A 19,725-nucleotide genomic window follows, 5' to 3' on the forward strand; every position below is an offset into this window, starting at 1 on the left:
TTGCCCTTTTGTCCCCATGACAACCCTAGGGAGTGAGAACTAGTATTTCACCTGACTTTCCAGGTGCTTAGTGAGTGTGAGTCATTGCTGAAGGTCAGTGATTACAATGACCTTGTAATCAACAGGGTCTGAACACAGCCTCGATCTCTTTGCTCCGAAGTCCATGAACTCAGCCTCTCTGCTAGTGTGCCTCCCTCAAGGCCTCTCTGCTGAGTGCCCACCCTTCCTCTGTGCACACCTCCAGTGATGGGGAGCTCATTACCCCTCCCCAGGGCTGCCCATCCATCCTGGCGGTGGACACATCTCTCCTGTTATTCCTAAATCTGCCCTGGGAGACCCCTCAGGAGAAGATAACCTTCACCTGGGACTCCAGTAGGGAGGGGGAGCAGCTGCCCGAGGTGGGACAGCGCTCACACAGGAGCGGAGGGTCTCGGGTTAGAGGAGCCCCAGCTGCAGCCCCTCCCTGTGATAGAGAGGAGGGGGGTTCATCCTGAGGGAGGGAATCAGCCTAGACGTTGGCAGCAGGAGTTCTCAAAGACGAGTGAAGATGAGCCCAGAGCACTGGGCGCTGCGGTGGGGGGTGGACTGTGATACAGAACAGCTCCCCAGCAGTCAGAGCACGGGGCCCAAAAAGACCGGAATCCTAATGCTGTGCCTTCAATTTCTTGGCTCTTCTCCCTGAAAACTTACTCTACAAAATGTGCCTTTGTACCATCCATCCTCCCAGATGGCTTTTTAAGTGAAGCTTTTTTGTTAACTGGGAGAAGAAAAAGGAGGGGTGGGAGGAGAGGGAGGAGAGGGAAGTGGGGTGAAGCTGCAACCACCAGCACTGGAGACAAAGTCAGAAGAACAGTGAATGGGAGGATGGGGCAGGGGAGCCCAGGGGTCCAGGAAGGGGCAGAACAGGCCTCCCTGGATGGGAGAGAGAACGGAGTCACGTGACAGAGTCCCAGGCACAGGCGCTGGTGGTGTCCCGGCCCCACTGTGAGCCCAGCTCTGGGTGAGCACTTTGGCCTCACTGACCCAACACGTCCTCACACAGCCTGCGTGCAGGTCCTGGGACCGTCCTCATCCACACAGGAGGGGCTCAGAGAGGTGCAGGCCTTCACCCAAAGTCACACAGCTGGAGAGAGGCAGACTCAGGACTCCAGCCCAGGACTGGAGGACTCCAGAGCCCCACTCTTACCCAGGAATCACACAGCCCCTCCCAGACTGCCAGCCGGGAGAACCAAAGAGATCAGCCCCACTGCCGTGCCACTGCCCTCAGGCCTCAGTTTTTCCATCTGTACAATGAGGCGGTTGATGGAACTCCCTGGTTCCAAGCCTGAATCCACAACAGACTCTCCTGGGGGCTTTTCAGCAATACTGAGGTCTGGGCCCAACCTCAGTATCTGGATTTTTTAAAGCCCTGCCTTATCCCAGGACATTCTAACTTGCACAGGGTCACACTGCACCCCCTCAGGTGAATTCTCAAGGTGAGTTTCTCCGGAGCCAATCATGGAAGAAGGTTGAGAGAGAAGATTGGCTGTTACAGCACAGCCCAGCCAGCCCAGTGGGAGGGTCTGTGACGGATTCTGCTTCCACATTCACATCTGGAGGCCTCTTTCATCCCCTCCTCCTTAGCACAGCCTCTAAGCCAGACGTCCAGGAGCCATGATGGATCACCTCTGTGATGGTCGCAGATGGCTCCTCCACCACCCAGTGCCAGCTGCCCCAACCCAGTGTCTACAGCAGCAACTCAGTGAACAGTTATGAATGTGAAGAAGAGAGTGTGCCTGGGGAGTGGGGCTCTGAGATGGGGATGTCACAGCAGAAATGCCAAGCTGGCTTCCTCGTGTGGCCCTCTTATAGGCCTGGCGTGCATTTTCCCAGTTATCAAGTGAATACATACACACACATTCACACACTTTTGTTGCCTTTCCAACCCTAAGGACAAGCTGGATTTTTCAGGTTCCTTAGCAGTTCCCAAATAAATTGCAGGAATGACTGAGAAAGGGCAGAGGTGGAGACACAGGCATGCCACTTGCAGACAGGGGCTTTGTCTCTCCTAAGGAAGGGGTATCTGCCCATTTCCCAGAGGGGCAGAGCAAGGCAAGGTGTGAGGCCATCGTCAGAGGATTTCACAGTGGAAGGAGAAGCCTCTCTCCTGCCCACCTGGTCCAGGAGCCTCAGAGCTCACATTCCAACACTTACTCCCAACCTGCTCCTCCCTAGGGTTCCCAAACCCAGGAAAGTGCTCAGAATCCCTCCCCTCATCACTCCCCAAAGTTCAATTCAGCCATTCCTGCCCCCATTCATTCACTGAACTTACCAAGGCCCACTGTGTGCCTGCCCTGTACCTGGGGCACAGCCATGACCGAGGCAGCTCCCCTCCCTGCCCTGACATTCGGGGTCACAATCTAACGCCAAGAAGGGAGCACATAAGTGCACAGATGATGAATTAAAGCTGTGCAAAGGGCCGTGCCTGGTGCCCAAAGCTATAGAGCAAGAAGGGGAGAAGAGACCCTAGGCAGAGGGGACAAGGGTGCAGAGACCCCCCCACCCCCACCAGGTAAGGAGAGCTGGGGGTGCTTTTCTGCAGAGGGAAGCCCACAGTTCCCAGCTCTGAGCAGCCACATCAGCTTCACAGTGAGCCTGGGTCCTCCCAGCCCAGGGTCATCTGACTGAACACTGTGACCCCATTTCCGGTATCTAAAATACTGCAGTTAATTTGCAGCCCCAGCTGGCCCCACCCATGAGCAAGGTGTGCCCTCTAAGGCCCCTGTACTTCCTCCCACTAACCACCACCTCTCTGCACCCCTACTGACCTCCTACTTCTCCCCTTTCTCAGCCTCCCCTGTGGTCTGAGATACCCGGAAGGTCCCCTGACTCCTCTGGATGTTGAGGGTCTCCTGGGGGTCTGTGGGGATGGGCTCGTATTTGAAACCCTGTTGAGAGGCCCCTGGTGTCTTCCGGGCCCCTTTGGGGACAGTGCCCTGGTCTGTAACCGGCAGCATCACCCCCCAGCAGGGGACCCAGCAAGAGAAAGGACTGTCACCTAATGAACCCACAAGGACCAGCTGGGGACCCTGAGGGGAGGAATTCCTGTCCCGTGAACCTCCATCCTCAGGCAGATGAATTTCTGCCCACCCATCCTCTGATCCCTGTATGGGGTCTCCCTGGACCAGGACAATGTAAGGACTGTAGTCAGGGCTCAGGGGCATGTTCTGGAAGCCCTGGTGGCAGCAAAAAGCTGGGGGTGGGGGGTGGGCAGAGCAGACGCAGTCGAGGGGATGTGGCTCCAGTCAAATCCATATCCTCTCTGATGCTACCTCTGGTCCTGAGCATGGGCAGGAGGTGACTCGGAAAATTCCAGAGGAGGAGGACTGTCGGGAATCCAACAGCCCCTGGGACATCTGATCATGGCGCTGCCACTGTGACAAGGACGCTGCTAACAGCATGCCGGGCACCGTGCCAGGACTATGTCCTCCTCACAGCATCCTCACAGCAGCCTCTGGTGGGAGGGGCCCATTTTAGATGAGGAGACCAGGTCTCAAGAGCGGAACTGTCACTGGCCTGGCCCCACTTTAGGTACCTCTTGGCTCCAGTGTTGCCTGGAACCTCCAAGTGTTCAAGCCGACACCACTTCATCTGTAAAATGTAAAATCTGCCCGTGTCCTGAGGGTGGCATGGCAGTGGTGACTGTCCCTTTTAGAGCAAGTCTGTGGAGGCAAGTGATGAAGTACCAGGTCCCCCAAGGCCAGCCTTGTCTGAGGTGCCCATTAGGGAACAAATGTGGCCCAGCTGTACACCGGCTCGGGATGTGCTGAGGAAATCGCTCCAAGGACAATGAAATGAAGGGAGAATCCATCAGCCTGGCAGGGGGCAGGGAGGCGCCCGCCGTCTTGAGGCCGGGCTCCTGCGGGTGAGCGGTGGCAGGTGGGGAGGCCAGGTCTCTCAGGGGTCCTTCCAGAGACAGGAACTGCCGGGTTCAGATGATTCTCCTGACTCAAATTCGTTCCGTGAGATTTAATTTTAGGATTTTTTTTTTTTTTTTAACTGCTGGCAACAGAGAAGGTCTCTTTTTCTTGTGAACTTGAAATAGTAAGAAGGTCAGTCTGAAACTGTGAGGGCCTTCAAGAGAAGAGGTGCCTTCAGCTCAAGTTTAAGTGGGTTTGTGGCACCTAGTATCCACTTTGGAAGAATAATAGCAAGAACGTAGAGGGTCTATGTATGTGCCTAAGCTGTTCTATGGAGAAGGAGATGGCACCCCACTCCAGTACTCTTGCCTGGAAAGCCCCACGGACGGAGGAGCCTGGTAGGCTGCAGTCCACGGGGTCGTGAAGAGTCGGACACGAATGAGTGGCTTCACTTTCACTTTTCACTTTCATGCATTGGAGAAGGAAATGGCAACCCACTCCAGTGTTCTTGCCTAGAGAATCCCAGGGACGGAGGAGCCTGGTGGGCTGCCGTCTATGGGGTCTCACAGAGTTGGACACAACTGAAGCGACTTAGCAGCAGCAGCAAGCTGTTCTAAACACTCTACACATACATTTACTTATTTACTTCTCAGCACAACCTTGTGAAACAGGCATTATTATTCCAGTTTAACAGAGAGAGAAACTGAGACACAGAGAGGTTAAGTTAGACCCCTAAGTTCATACAGCAACTAAGCCCCAGAAACAAAATTCACACTAAGTTGTCTGGCTTAAGAGGGAGGTCCTTAACCACCTTGACACAGTGTACCTGCATGAAACACAGGGAAGAAAGACAAAGCAATAAATACAAATGATGGAGAGTCTGAACAAAAGATGTAAGCAAGGGAATTGCACTGCCAGCTTGTCTTTTTAAAAAGCACTTGGCCATTCAGGCTTCAGCAAATAGTCACTAAACACCTACTGGGCATCAGGCCCTGTTCTGGGCACTGGATGGGCTGGAGGAAGGGAGACTATCCAGGAAGTGATTGCAATACGTCGGTAATAAATAATGAAGACCCAGGGGAGAAGGGACATGCCCTGCACACAGCAGGTGGGATGGAACCAGCTCCGATGACTCCCTGCCTAGAGATACATGCTCCAAGCTGCTGCCTGTTCTTATCAAGGGGATCTTGGAAGCCTCAGAATTTGATTTGATTATCAAATTGCTAGAAAACAAAAACCATAGGCCATGGTTCTGTGCGCAGATGACACAATGAAGTATAAGTTGAGGCCAATCAAATAGTTAAAAACAACAACAACAAAAACAGTAATACTCAGGGCTGTTGAGTGTGCAGTGAGACAAGCATTTTCACACAAAGCAGCTATGGGGAGTGTCCATCAGGGCAATCATTCAGGAAAGTGATTAAACACTTAGGGTGATTTCGCTTCTAGGAATCCATCCTGAAAAAGAGACCAGAGATTCAGGCAAAGGTAATGCCAAACATGCTGCGATGCATGGGGTCGCAAAGAGTCAGAGACTGAGCGACTGATCTGATCTGAATGCCAAACGATGTACATCACAGCCTAATGATGTAGAAGACCGAAACCCTGTAACCCTCTAAATGGGCTTCCCTTGTGGCTCAGCTGATAAAGAATCTGCTTGCATGCAAGAGACCTGGCTTTGATCCCTGGGTTGGGAATATCCCCGGAGATGGGAAAGGCTCCAATATTCTGGCTGGGAGAATTCCATGGACTGTATAGTCCATGGGGTCACAAAGATTTGGACACGACTGAGTGACTTTCACTTTCACTAATCCTCTAAATATCCAACCTTAAGGGATAATGATAAAGTTTGATGCATCTGAAGGCTGATCTACTATGCAGTCATAACATGCTTTTGAGAAAATTTTAATGATATAATAGTGAATAGAAAAAAACTGAGTAAATGTATAATTACTTTATTGCAAGTATAAGTCAACACAATTTCAATTATAATACAATTATAAAATTCAGTACATACATGGTAAAAGATTAGAAGGTGATAATTAAAATAACAAAAATAATAAAAAGCTACGGTTTATTGAGAACCTGCTATGTGCAGGGCACCGTAGTAAATGCTTTACACGTATTGCTGTGCTGTGCTTAGTCACTCAGTCATGTCCGACTCTTTGCAACCCCATGAACTGTAGCCCACCAGGCTCCCCTGCCCATGGGGATTCTCCAGGCAAGAATACTGAAGCAGGTTGCCATGCCCTCCTCCAGGGATCTTCCCAACCCAGGGATCAAACCCAGGTCTCCCTCACTGCAGACGGATTCTTTATCATCTGAGCAACCAGGGAAGTCCTTATACATATTAGTTCATCTAATTTTCAGGACAACCCTGTATCATTTTATTTCTACTTCATAGGTAGGAAAGTGAGGCACTGAGAGGTTGAGTGACATGTCCCATATCACAAAGCTAAGCTAAACCAGAAGTTCACTCCAGGTCTGGCAAATTCCAAAATCCTTGCATTATCACTGTTAATTGCTCTGCCAAGCTGGGGGAACCAAGGCAGTTGGCTTACAGCAGAACCCGAGCACCAGCAATCTTGAGAACCATCCTGAATCTCTGGACTCGTTATGAGTCCTGTACAGGGACTTAAGCAGGGGAGTAACATGGACCCTGGCCCTTAGGGTGTCTTAGACCAGGACTGAGATAACTCAGCAGGGTTACCTATGAGCTGCTCCTGTCCCCCTGCGTCCTTTCTCGTACTTTGTGCCCCAGCAATACCAACTTGCTTGCAGTTCCCTGCACACTTGGTACTGTTTCTTCCCTCCATCCCTTCGCTCATGCTGTGTCCACTGCCTGACATGCCCTCTCCTCTACATGCCTCGACTGCCCTGTGAACTCCTCTGCTTCCCTCAGCACCCCAGCTGAAATGCCACCCTCTCCAGGAATCCTGCGCTCTTGCCCTGAGTGGAAGGAGTGCCTCGGGCACCTTCAGGAATGGTCCTCAGCTCTAGGTGTTGCTGTAGTCTGTTTAGGTATCTCTCCTAATGAGACCCAGGGGATGGGGACCATGTTTCTCATCCCGCTGATACGTGATGGTATGATCTGGTGGTCAGAGCCTGGGCACTGGGGGCAGAGAGCTCCAGTTCTAGCTCAGCGTCACCACTTACAGTTGGACGAGGAGCAAATGAGTTTGTCATGCAGCATCTAGGTTCCCTAGTGTTTCAAATAGGGTGATGCTGACACCTACCTGTCAGGGCCTGTGAGGAGGAAGGGAGTGAGTACTGGCAGAGGGCTAGGAGGCAGGAAACAAGCATCTCCTGTTATCTCTCTGACTCCCCAGGGTCCTCTCAGAGCCTGATCCAGAGTCAATAAACGTTTGAATGATTAAGTGACTATTTTGGCCTGACATTGACAACCATTCAAAGCTCCCATCTCCAGGAGCCTAAGCCCTTTGCTCAGTATCTCTGCCGTCTTCACCCAGCAAGAGACCGCATGTCCCCACATCACCACCACCCTGGCTGTGGCCCCAAACGCTGACCACACAGAGGCACCAATGGGCACCAGGGCCCTCTGGCTTCCGATTGAGCTTGGCCCCTGGGAGGACCAGCAGGAGATCAGAGGCAGAGGAGGTCAGGTGTTTTATCTCCCTGTCTCCCTCCCTAGTGTCTGAGGAGCAGGTGCACCCTCTCCCAAAGGCCACAACCCCCATGGGGCACCCTCCCCGCCTTGCAGCTCTCCCTGCCTTCCTTCAGGCTCAGGCACAGTGAAGACTCCTGTTGTTGACAGCCTGGGCCCCACACCTTCCCTGTGTTTCTCTAACTCCGCCCATACCCTCATCAGCGGTGTCCCCTAAAGTGCCCTGCGTGGGGAGCCCTCTGTCTCCTTGCAGGGACCCTGACCCGACCCAGCACCCCCCACCTCTCCCCTACACCACCCTGCACTCTGACCTAACTGCACGCTGACCTTGACACTGGCTCTGCAGGGAGGGTCTGTGCCTTCTTTTTCAGCCACACCCTCCCTGGTGCAATACGCAGACACCTTCCCAGACTCACTTCCTCCGACCTCAGGGCCTTTGTGAGTACCTCACTGGGGCAGCTCCCACCTCATCTACCTGACCTCTCATGTTTGAGTGACTGTGCTTGGTGTATGTCGGTAGAATACCCTGGTTCAAATTCCACCTCTGTTCTGGTACCATCTCTGTGAACTCAGCCAAGTCATTCACCTCTCTGAGCTTTAAGTTTCTCACCTATGAAATCGGCATCATCATATGGACCCTTTGTGAACTTTGGAGGCTGAAATGAAATGACAAATGCAAAGCCCTGTGTGCATAGGAGAGGCTCAGTAAATGGTGGTGATGGTATTGCCACTGAAATGATGGTGATTATGATGATTATAATGCGTCTGTCCTCCTCCCCTACAGCGAGCCCCTAAGGGCACGAACTGTACCTGATTCAATATTGTGTCCCTAAGGCCTAGCTCAAGGCCAGAACCCAGTGGGTGCTCAAGAAAAGATGCTCACCACGCAGACAATTCATTCCACAAAATAAGTATTGACAGGCGCTGTTCCAGACGCTGGAAATGCAGCGATAAACAGACAGATACAAATCCTTGCCCTTGAGGATCTGAACAGCTCTGGGGCAGAAGCTGGAACTGAGTGGCCTGGAAAGAAGCACAGATTCCAGAATGTTCGAGCACGGGGGTTGGGAGATGTAGCAGCGCCCCAGCAACCCCGACCCGGAGCCCCTCAGGCACACCTGAGCTCATCAGTAGCTGCTGTGGGCAGTTCCTGAGAATCCTCTCAGCTTCCCTGGGCTACCCCGGCTTTCTCTGCCCCATGGGAGCCCGTTCAGCCCAGGAGCGTGGTCAACTATAGGGAAGGCGGATTTTGTGCTCACAGAGGTGACCCTCACCCAGGAAAGGATGTGTGCCACCTGACTCCCCTGTGGGTCCCTGGCAGGATGGCCCCACCGCCCACAGCAGCATCTGTGCTCAATGGCTGCATCTTTGTCTCACTCGTCTCCCTCCCTCTCTCTCTTCTCTCTCACCTGTGCCTAATGAGGTCACCTCCCAAATAAACCACTAGGGACTGTTTGGAAAGCAACCCTGAATATTCACTGGAAGGACTGATGCTGAAGCTGAAGCTCCACTACTTTGGCCACCTGACGTGAAGAACCTACTGATTGCAAAAGACCCTGATGCTGGGAAAGACTGAGGGTAGGAGGATAAAGGGGCGACAGAGGATGACATGGTTGGCTGGCATCACCGACTGGATGGACATGAGTTTGAGCAAACTCTGGAAGATAGTGAAGGACAGGGAAGCCTGGCGTGCTGCAGTCCATGGGGTCACAAAGAGTTGGACACAACTGAGCAACTGAACACCAACAACCCACACAGAGGCTATCTAGGTCCAAGCTCATCATTGTGCCTCTGAGGAAACATATCCGGACAGAACCAGTAACTCAGCCAGTTCCAGGGCAGTTTGGGGCAGAGCACGCTCCCCACTATGACCCCCCACCATGGCGGCTACAAAGGGCAGAGTCCACAAGAAGATTGGGGGGGGGGTTGGGAGGGGAATTGGGAGGGTTACCTTCTGCCTTCCCTTCCCTGAGCCGCATGCTGAGCATTTTAAAATTCTTTGGTTTTCCAACTAAAAGATGTGGAGAACAGGTAATGCAATTACTTCTACATAAGCGTGTACAGGAATTAAATGTTCCAGCACCGCTCCCCTGCACTCTTAAACGGAGCTGTGTTTACTTCCAAATGGGGTGCCTTCTGGGCACACTCATCTGGGCTGCGGTGCTGCTCCACGCAGCTTGAGAAAGACCATCACATCCCCTCATTCTGCCTTCCTTTTCAGGGGTCTGAGGCATTTCACACTCACCTGGTCTTGGGAGGACCTCCAGGCTTCACCAGGCTCCACCCGTGGGTCTGGGAGCAGTGGAGTTCTTCTTCTGTCCTGATGGATCCATGGAGGCTCAGGGAGGTGCACAGCATGGCAGGGCAGAGCAGAGTCTAGTCACAGGCTCCTCTAGCTTCTGGCCTCACTGCTTTTCCTGTCTCATCGCACATTTAGAAGCCGAGTCTCACTATTCCTCAAACACATGAAGTGCATTCCTATCCCAGGACCTTTGCACTATCTGTTGCCTCGATCCAGACAGACACAATCTTCCCCCACCCCGTTTTTAATGGCTTGTTCCTTTTCTCACTCAGGTCCTGCTCCAAGTTCTTCTCATCAGGGTGATCAGGTATCAAGGAGGGCTGCCCTGAAGAGGTGGCCATGGGGCTGATCCGAAGCCTGGAGGCTTGGTGTAGGATGGAGCAGCCTCCTGTGCTGGTTGAGGGTGTGGCCAGGATAATGATTAAATCCTAAAGTCTTGTGATTCTGACTTGAAATTTTTTGGTCTTAAGATTCTATTAAGTGATAAGTCAAGGGCTGAGGGGTCTAAGACTCCAGGGTTTTAGGCTGTTGGGTGCTAACAGGCTGAGATCTCGCCTGCGAGAACTTGCTTCTGGAGGAAAGACCGTCAGACCCTTCCTTTTGCCGAGAGTAGGTTTTCCCTCTTCCTGCCGCCTCCCCCAGTGCTGTGTGAATGGGGCTCTTTGTGGCGTGGAGAATGCAAATTTATTCTGCAGTTCCAATGTCAGGCGCTTGCCTTATCTGTGTGTTCCAGTTTCCAGAACAAATATTGGAAGACAAGTCTGTGGAGATTTTCTGTATGTACATGAGTTAATTCCTCCAGCCAGGAGCTCGTCCAGACACGGATTGTAACACAGGGCACCATTCCCGCGCTCACTGCTGGTGACTGGGCTGCAGCGAGCCCAGCAGGGGGATGTGGGCTCTGACTCCAGGGGGCTGGGGGAGACGCTTGTGTGCTGAGGCTTCAGGCCCAGGGTGAGCTTCCAAGTGAGACAGGGCAGAGCTCACCAGCTCAGTCCCGTGACCTCTTCCCAATCCTCTTGGATTCAGTTTCTTCGGGGACCGAGGGTCTGACCCTCCCAGTCTGCCCGGTGGTTCAGACGGTCAGAGGAAACTCCCAGGACTGAGGCAGGTAATGAGCATCAATCCACAATCCTCCTCTCATCACATCTGGGGGCGGGCGCTGCTCCAGAGCTTCACACAGGCTCCCTGCTCTCCCAACCTGGGGGTAGGGGGGCACCATCATCACCCCACTTCACAGATGAGGAAAGCGAGGCACAGGGAGGTAAATGACTTGGCCACATCAGACCGCTGCTCTAAGAACCTGTGAACAGATGTAGAAATATTTAAGTTTTTCTAGCAACCCTCCTAGCCGGGTGCCCAGGGACTGGCTGCACTTCAGCCTGTCCTGAGGGCCTGTTCCTTGTCCTGCTGTGAGGATGCTCAGGTTGTAGCCAGAAGACAGTGAGATGCAGGTGATGCCCCCAGGCCTTTGCTCCTGCTGCGCCCTCTTTCCCCTGTCCCCAACCCCGGTTTATCTGGGAAACTCCCACCCACAAGGTTTTGTCATTCCTTGAGGTCACAAGCCCGGCAGCAGGAAGCAGGCCGGAGGCTCTGAGCCTGCTCCAGGCTGCCAGGACCTCCCCTTGGGGTGAATGGAGGAGCGGTTCCCTCTGGGGGCTGTAAGGTGCCCCTCCCCTCCCCCACATCAGTCCCTCCTTCCTTCCTGCAGCCCCGAGACGCCTCCTCTGTCACAAACCCCAGCACGGCCGCTTAGTCTTGTCAGTTAACTCTGAATGGATCACAGGAGCCTTACCTGAGATTTACAAGGACATGCTTAGGCACCAGGTGATTAACTCAAACCAACAGGCGATGCACGTGGAGTGTGTTAACCCACGAGCCTGGGCGGCGGCCTTCAATCCCTGTATGTCCCCTCGGAGACTCAGCGGTGGCCGGCAGCCCAGCTCCTATCGATTAGCAAACCTTAAGACATTTATGACAAGTTGGAATTAATTGGCCACAGTGAGGGATGAGTTTGACTCAGGCCAAGGTTCTGTGGCCCCGACGAGGTGAGCCTGGAAGGGGGAAAAGTCTGTAAAGGAAGCTCCAGCCACTCGGACACTGAAGCCGCCGTCCCTCCAGGCTCTCCCGGGGTCTGTCCTGGCCGGGTTCACTCACCCATACCATTGCCCCAGCTTCTCATCTCGCAGGCTCTGATCCTCCCTCTTGCCCTAGTGGCAGACTGGCCAGAAACCTGCCATGGCTCCCTGTCTCCCCAGAGAGACGGCCTTGGCCTGGCACCCACTCTTGCATCAGGGCACGGTGCCTCTGCCTGGCCTGGGTGGGACACACCCAGAGCCAATACCCATCCAATGTGCAGGGCTGCCCAGTCCCCAGGACCGTCCACCTACCAGGGCAGGGGGGCCAGTAATCACATGTGTTTGAAGGTATTTTCTCTGAGTTGGGGTCATCTCCTGGATCCCTCAGCAGAGCCTACCTCATAACTGCATTGCAGTGTCTGGGGGTGGCAAGACTGTCTGGACCCGTGCAGGACTGGGTGAGCACAGGAAGGTCAAACCATGGCTCCTGGAGACATCCCCCCCCTCCACCCCTCTCTCCAGCCAACTCACAGGTGCTGAGGGCAGGAGACCACTGGGTGGACCCTGACTCCAGGGTCCTTTGCCGCTACCTCTGACCCACCAGCCAATTCTTAGGTTCTTCCTCCAAAATACACTCCTCTCTGGCCTCGTCTCTTTCTCCTGCCCTGGTCCAGACTTCTCATCTGCTAGGTTCCCCACCAGCCTCCTGCCTTCACCCCTCCCTGGTTCCAAGCCACAGCCCCCTCAGAGGAGTCAGATCATGTCACTTTTTGCTGAGAACTCACCCCTGCCTGGGCTTCCGAGGTGGCATTAGCGGTTAAAAACCTGCCTACCAATACAGGTAGATGTAACAGACTTGGGTTCAATCCCTGGGTTGGGAAGATCTCCTGGATGAGGGCATGGCAACCCACTCTAGTATTCTTGCCTGAAGAATCCCATGGACAGAGGAGCCTGGGGATCTATGGTCCACAGGGTCGCAAAGAGTCGAACGCGACTGAAGTGACAGCACACACGTGCACACCCCTGCCTCCCAGTAAACTTAAAATCAAATGCAAGCTCCTTACCACCTGGCCTGTGGGACCTGGACCCTGCCCGCATCCATTCCTTTGCTCCTGCTGTTCCCTCCGCCAGGAACTCCCTTCCACTAGCTCTTCTCCCGGCCCAACCCTCTCTGTCCTCAGGACTCAGCTCCAAAGCCATGTCTTCCCCAAGCACTGCCCTGAAGAGGCACCTCCCCTGTGCTGGGGTCCCCCGTATCCTCCTCCAGATTCTCCATCTGGAGAATCTGTCCCCTTGCTCTGTTCTCCTGGGGGCTGACCTTAGCATCCTTATCCAGGGGACCCTGCACCCCTCTGGCTTCCAGGTCTGGTAATAGGGCGCCCCAGCAGGAGATTAGGGAAAGAGGGAAGATCAGGGTGTTTATATTCCCAGGGTCCCTCCCTGTAGAGCACGGGGCTGGCTCCATCCCCAGGCTGCAGGTTTTATCTCTGTCAGGTGACTCCCTCCCGACATCCTCCATCGAGCTCTCTCCATCTCTAGTAGTACTAGTTCGTGCATGCTTAGTCATGTCCAACTCTTTGCAACCCCATGGACTGTAGCCCACGAGGCTCCTCTGTCTATGAGATTTTCCAGGCAAGAATACTGGAGTGGGTCGCCATATCCTCCAGGGGATCTTCCCGACCCAGGGATCGAACCCGTGTCTCCTACACTGGTAGGCAGATTCTTTACCATCTGAGCCACCAGGGAAGCTGTGTTACATCACAGGTCAGTGCATAGAGCAGACACACACTTGCATCTCCTAACATGGCACTCAGACTCGCAGGAAAGCCCAGCCAATTCTGTGGAAGTTTCATGTTAAATCTCACTGACTTTTAAATGCCTTCGCATGGCATTTCCCAAGCTAGAATCAGGTGACACCCATTTGGGAGGTGTTAACAATTGGCAACCTTACACCAGCAGTCCATATTGGCCTGTTTCTCTCATTTCACTGAGAGCCTATGACAGTTTCATCCCAGGCTGCCTTGACACCAGTTTCCAGTCTGTGCACTAGCTCAGTCAGAACTGGGGGACACGGAGCCACTGTTCCTTCTAGACCTCAAGGGGCCCAGCGTGACCCAAGCACTTAATCTCATCCCTTCCACCCAAGTCCATTCCTCTGGCCCAAACTTGCCCTTCCCTTGTCTGTGCCAGGCTTAGAATTCTGGCCCCACTCACCCCAGACCCTAGGGTCCATGTCACTATGACAGACAGTGTTTCAGTCCTGGGTCAGGAATTCAAGCCCTAATCTGTCCTGTCACCAACTCCCTGTGTGATCTGGGGCAGGTTGCCTCTCCACTCCAGGCCTCAGTTTCCCCAGCTTCTCCTTCCCCCTGGGATTCCCTTCCCCATGAACAGGTTGGATCAGATGCTCTCCTAGCATGATCCCTATTCCAGTGGTGAGGTCTTGCCCAGGGCATAGATCCTGTTGACAGTCTTCTCTCTTTGGGAGGTGAGAAAGGAGGGGGAAAACGTCATTCTGACTATGAGACATAATTATAGTGATCAGAAGGCAAGAGGCGACAGCCTCATGCTGGTCAGTGCCAGCCTGACTACAGAGATGTTTCAGTTCCCAGTGGTACTAAACTGCCTTGCTGAGCAAGACGAAGCTGTAAACACTTGGCCCTCCTCCAAGATGTGGGTTTTAGGATAAACAAAGCCAGTGAGAAGGAATGAAGCCCCTCCTTGACGACAGAGCCTTGGGGACACGACCCGTGATGACAGGAAAGGGGATGTGGGAATGGGATTGATCATCACCACCGCCAGCAGCATCGTTGTCATGGCAACTGATGTAAATAGCAGCTTACCTCTGTCCCAAGGGCTTTCTATGGACTGACTCACTTGACCCTCACCACAGGCCCCGAGGAAACAGAGCCACCATCATCTCCGCTTCGGAAGCGGAGATGAGGAGAACAAAGCTTGGAGAGGTTATGTCATTTGCCCAAAGCCACCAAGCTTGTGAGTGGTTATAAAAAGACTATAACAGGGCTTAGCCCATCACGAGCTTATGCTGCTTGTTCCAATGATGTGCTGACACCAGCGTGGCCTTCAATGTCCCCTTTTAATCAAACAGTCAAGACAAGGGCTCAGCAGCCATGAGAGTCAGGGTCTGGGGTAGGGGGAGCCAATAGCATCATACCTGCCAACGGGCACACCTGTGTCACTGGCACATCCTGGCACCTGGCCCAGGTCCTGAGGGCCCTTGCGTCTTGACTAGAGGTGAGCTGGAGGAGGGACTGTTGGTACATTTCTCTCCTCATCAGAGGCAAGTTGCCTGAGCCCCCTTCTCAGACCTCACTCCCCTTTCCTACAAGCCTGAAGTCCAGGGGCTGGATTTGCTCAGCCCCAAGGATAGGCCAGGGCACCCAGGGATGAGCTGCTCTTCCTTGCCCTGGCCCCTGTTGCAGGACTCAGCATAATGTAAGAATAATAATTGGACTCCAGATAATACAAGAAACAGAGACCAAAAAGGAAGGTATCAGATGCCTGGGGGTGGCCCTAACATGGAAGGAAAGAGGAGCAATTCAGACTCAGGGTGGAGAGCTGCCAGGTCAGCTCCTGGATCTAGAAGAGGAAACAATGCCCAGTGTTGGTGGGATCTGCCTGAGCTGGTCCCAACCCCTTGCCTGCCCTCCTTGTCCTCCAGGGCAGAGGAGAGCCTCTAAGCAAGGCCAAGTGTCATGAGCTCCTGCCGTGCAGGTCAGTTGTTTCTCCCAGCGGAAAACCAGGACACCATCAAGACAAGGACATGGGATTGATGCCAGGTGGGCAAGAGCACCAGAGTCCCTCCCCCAGCTTCCCTGGCTAGCTCAGGGGCCAACTAGGTACATCTGCTGCTCTGCCCAAGACCTCCCAGCTTCAACCTGAGCCGAGCCAGTGGTCTGACTGGCCAGGAACGCAGGCACCACCAACCTGGAGGGACGTTAAAGCTATCCAGAAAGGTTGCCCTGGGGGAAATAATAATAATCAGTTAACCCATCTTCTTAGCACTGAGTCCCAAATTCTGATGATGAAGAATGGGGAGGAGGAGGTAGAGGAATGGGGTGAGTAGGAGGAGGTAGAGGAATGGGGTGAGGAGGAGGAGGTAGAGGAATGGGGTGAGGAGGAGGAGTAGGGGAAAGAAGAGAAGGTACAGGTCTATGTCTGGAGCGGTTGTAAGCACTCCGTGCATTAGACACAAAGCACGGGCGTGTCGTGCATCCCTCCCCTCCCCCGCACCCCCCGCCATCACTGCCTGTGTGTTCTTCAAGGGCACAGTTTCTGGTACCAAAGGCTGATAGAGATTTCTCAACGAGGAGCCTAAATCAAGGGAATGAAAGGAATGACTCTGCAGTGACAGACTCTCTGCACCCGTAGGCTGGTCAGGCAGCTGAGACGGGAGGGTGGGGGGTTGAATATAACCAGGGAGTTGGAGGCTGGGGAGTTCTGTCCAGCATGTGGGTGACCCAGCCATGTGGGCGACCTCTATCAGCCACTTGTGATGACATTTCTCAATAAGGAGCAGTCCCATGAGTGTTGGAGTGTTTATTTTATAGGTGAGGAAAGTGGGGCTCAGCAAGATGAAGGATAGGAGCCCACTCTCTCTGAATTCATCAAGGGTAGTCAGGACTCGAGCCCAGAACTCTGACGTTTCATGGTGCGCGTATCAGATCCTCGATGCTGGATAGACTGATTTAACCCCATGGCCACCAGTGAGGTCTGGTTTTGATGCTTCTGAAAAAGGCACTTCCTCTTGTATCTGCCACGTGAGCCCAGAGAACTTCTAAGAAATGATGAGATTAGAGGAGGACGTGGACAAGGCTCCCCGCTGGTGTCCCTAGTCACGGCCGCATTCACAAACACCTGTCCACTGTGAACGCGAGGATACCCCATCACACAGCCAAGGTCAGACAGTGTCTTCACGTCCTGAACATCTCTGAAAAGCTTAGAATAGATCCTGCCCATGCATTCCTGCCCTCCTCAGGCCCCAGGGGTAACACTGATGTGTTTCCATCAAGGTCCAGCTGTTATAAAGGGAGCTTTAAATAACCCCTCCACTGCCAAGAAATGTATTATATGTCCCACAGAGATGTGCGCGGCTGTGAACCAATGAACAAGAGAGGTTCAAGGCCCTGGTGGCTGTGAGACAAAGAGCATGAAGTGCCCTCCCCTTCCTTCCCTCCTTTGTGTCAGTTTCCAGTGACTCAGCAGATGTCAGCAGAGTTCGGACCGTGTGCAGGGCTCCAGGCACAGAGAGAAAGCTTGGTGATGCTCTGTGCTTGAGAAGGTCATGGTCAGATGGGGGAGGCTGACTTGCCAGCAACACACGCCATCTTCCCCACAGCAATGAGTGCCATTCCATGAGCGCCTTCTGTATACAACCGGCCCATTTAGAGCCTTCTGTGTACTGGAGCCACAGACAGGTGCTTCATAGATACTGTCATTAACACAACATTATCTTTTTGGCAAGTAATTTTTTATAGCTTTATTGATATTTAATTTGTATGACGCTAAACTATACAGGAGGAGAAGGGAGAGACAGAGGATGAGATTGTTGGATGGCATCAGTGACTTAAAGGACATGAGTTTGAGCAAACTATGGGGAGATAGTGAAGAACAGGGAAGCCTGGCATGCTGCAGTCCAGGGGGTCACAGAGTTGGATATGATTTAGCGACTAAACAACAACAAAACTATATATATTTAAAATGTAAAATATCACACATTTAACATATGTATACACCCATAAAACTATTGCCCCAATCAAGATAATAACATATCATCATCCTTAACTTTCCTCATGCCAATCAGGCATCACTCTCTCTGCTCCCTGTCCCCATCTGCAATCAATCTCCTGTCACTATAAATTAGCTTGTGTTTTCTAGAGTTTTCTATAAATGGAATCTCAGTACATCTGCCTTCTTTCACTCAGTGCATGCGATGCAACCTTGATAGTGTGTATGTGTTAGTTGCTCAGTCGTGTCCAACTCTTTGCAACTCCATGGACTGTAGCACCAGGCTCCTCTGTCCATGGGATTTTCCAGGCAAGAATACTGGAGTGGGTTGCTTTTCCCTTCTCCAGGGCATCTTCCCAACCCAGGGATCGAACCCTTCCCTTCTCCAAGGGATCTTCCCAACCCAGGGATCGAACCCAGGTCTCCTGCATTGCAGGCAGGTTCTTTACCATCTGAGCAACCACAGAAGCCCTATCTGTGCTCCATGATAGAGCACAGATCAATAGTCAACACCTTCTTACAGGTGAGTCATATTCCATTGTATGGGTATATTGTACCACCATGTTCTTATTCTTTCAACTGTTGATGAATGTTTGGATGGTTTCTGGCTTGGGGCATTGTAACAAAGCTATACATATTCATGTACAAGTATTTATATGGACACGTGTTTTCATTTGTCTTGGGGAAATTCCTAGGAGCAGAATTGCTTCACGGTATGATAGATGTGTTTCTAACTTTTAAAAGAAACCATTCTACAGGACCAAGATAGAAAGCTCAGAGATAAACCCATGCCCCTATGGGCACCTTATCTTTGACAGACGAGGCAAGAATATGCAATGGAGAAAAGATAGTCTCTTTAATAAATGGTGCTGAGAAAACTGGACAGCTATGTGTAAAAGAATGAAAGTAGAACACTTCTTAACACCACACACAAAGATAAACTCACAATGGATTAAAGACCTAAAGGTAAGACCAGAAACTATTAATATAAAACTCTTAGAGGGAAACATAGGCAGAACACTCTTTGACATAAATCACAGCAAGATCCTCTATGGCCCACCTTCTAGAGCAATGGAAATAAAAGCAAAGATAAACAAATGGGACCTAATGAAACTCAAAAGCTTTTGCACAGCAAAGGAAATTATAAACAAGGCAAAAAGACAGCCCTCAGAATGGGAGAAAATAATAGCAAATGAAACAACTGACAAAAGATTACTCTGCAAAATATACAAGCAGCTCAGCTAAGACCAGAAAAATAAACAACCCAGTCGAAAAGTGGGCAGAAGACCTAAACAGACATTTCTCCAAAGAAGACGTCCAGATGGCTAATACCCATGAAAAGATGCTCAACATCACTCATTATCAGAAAAATGCAAATCAAAACTACAATGAGGTTTCACCTCACACAGGTCAGAAGTGCTGTTATCAAAAAAATATCTTCGTAATAATGAGAAAGACGCCATATTTATTTTGACAGCTTTCAAGACTCCATTCCTCCTCTTTCCCTGTTGATCCACATCTGGGCATCCTGATAAGAAACCCGGCATGTCCCTCTGTCCCTTGGCACCTGGAGGAATTTAAATCACTCAAGCCACAGGCCGGGTGTGGCACTGCCCCCTCCAGCTTCACCCTCTCAGCTCAATAAAAATTCAAAGCCGCCACCACCACTCTCGGTCTTATTCACTCCAAACCAAGCCCTACTCTTTGGGGAATTCTTTTGCCATTTACTCTGTGAATAATAAATTTTATTTCACACCTATTAGTGCCTGCAGGTCATTTGTATGAACATTAATAAAATTACACTTGTTCGACTTAGTATGAACAGAATGCTAGATTTCTAATTTAAAAAATAGATATGCAACAAGCAACAAAGGTTTACTGTGTAACGTAGGGAACTATAGTCAATCTCTTGTAATATAAGAGAAATGGAAAATTTATAGGAAAATTTATAATGGAGAATAATCTGAAAAATAATATATTTTATATGTATAACTGAATCACCTTGCTGTGCACCTGAAGTATAGTTGACCTGTTAAGTCAACTATACTTCAATAAAATGCATATATTAAGAAA

The 19,725-nt window shown here is 51.7% G+C and overlaps 1 long non-coding RNA gene across 1 annotated transcript; it reads right to left on the minus strand.

Annotated features, from left to right (window-relative positions):
• Positions 1 to 4,074: 4,074 nt before the first annotated feature.
• On the minus strand, positions 4,075 to 11,867 carry LOC147377556 (uncharacterized). The gene is made up of 4 exons (XR_015150636.1): positions 11,622 to 11,867; positions 9,770 to 11,129; positions 8,408 to 8,547; positions 4,075 to 5,357 (listed from the first exon to the last, which is right to left on the minus strand). It is a non-coding gene; the product is annotated as an uncharacterized LOC147377556 (long non-coding RNA).
• Positions 11,868 to 19,725: the final 7,858 nt, after the last annotated feature.

The sequence above is a fragment of the Bos grunniens genome, chromosome 2 (assembly GCF_055505025.1).
Source record: "Bos grunniens cultivar Pamir isolate PY7600 chromosome 2, Bosgru_T2T1.0, whole genome shotgun sequence".
NCBI lineage: Eukaryota > Metazoa > Chordata > Mammalia > Artiodactyla > Bovidae > Bos > Bos grunniens.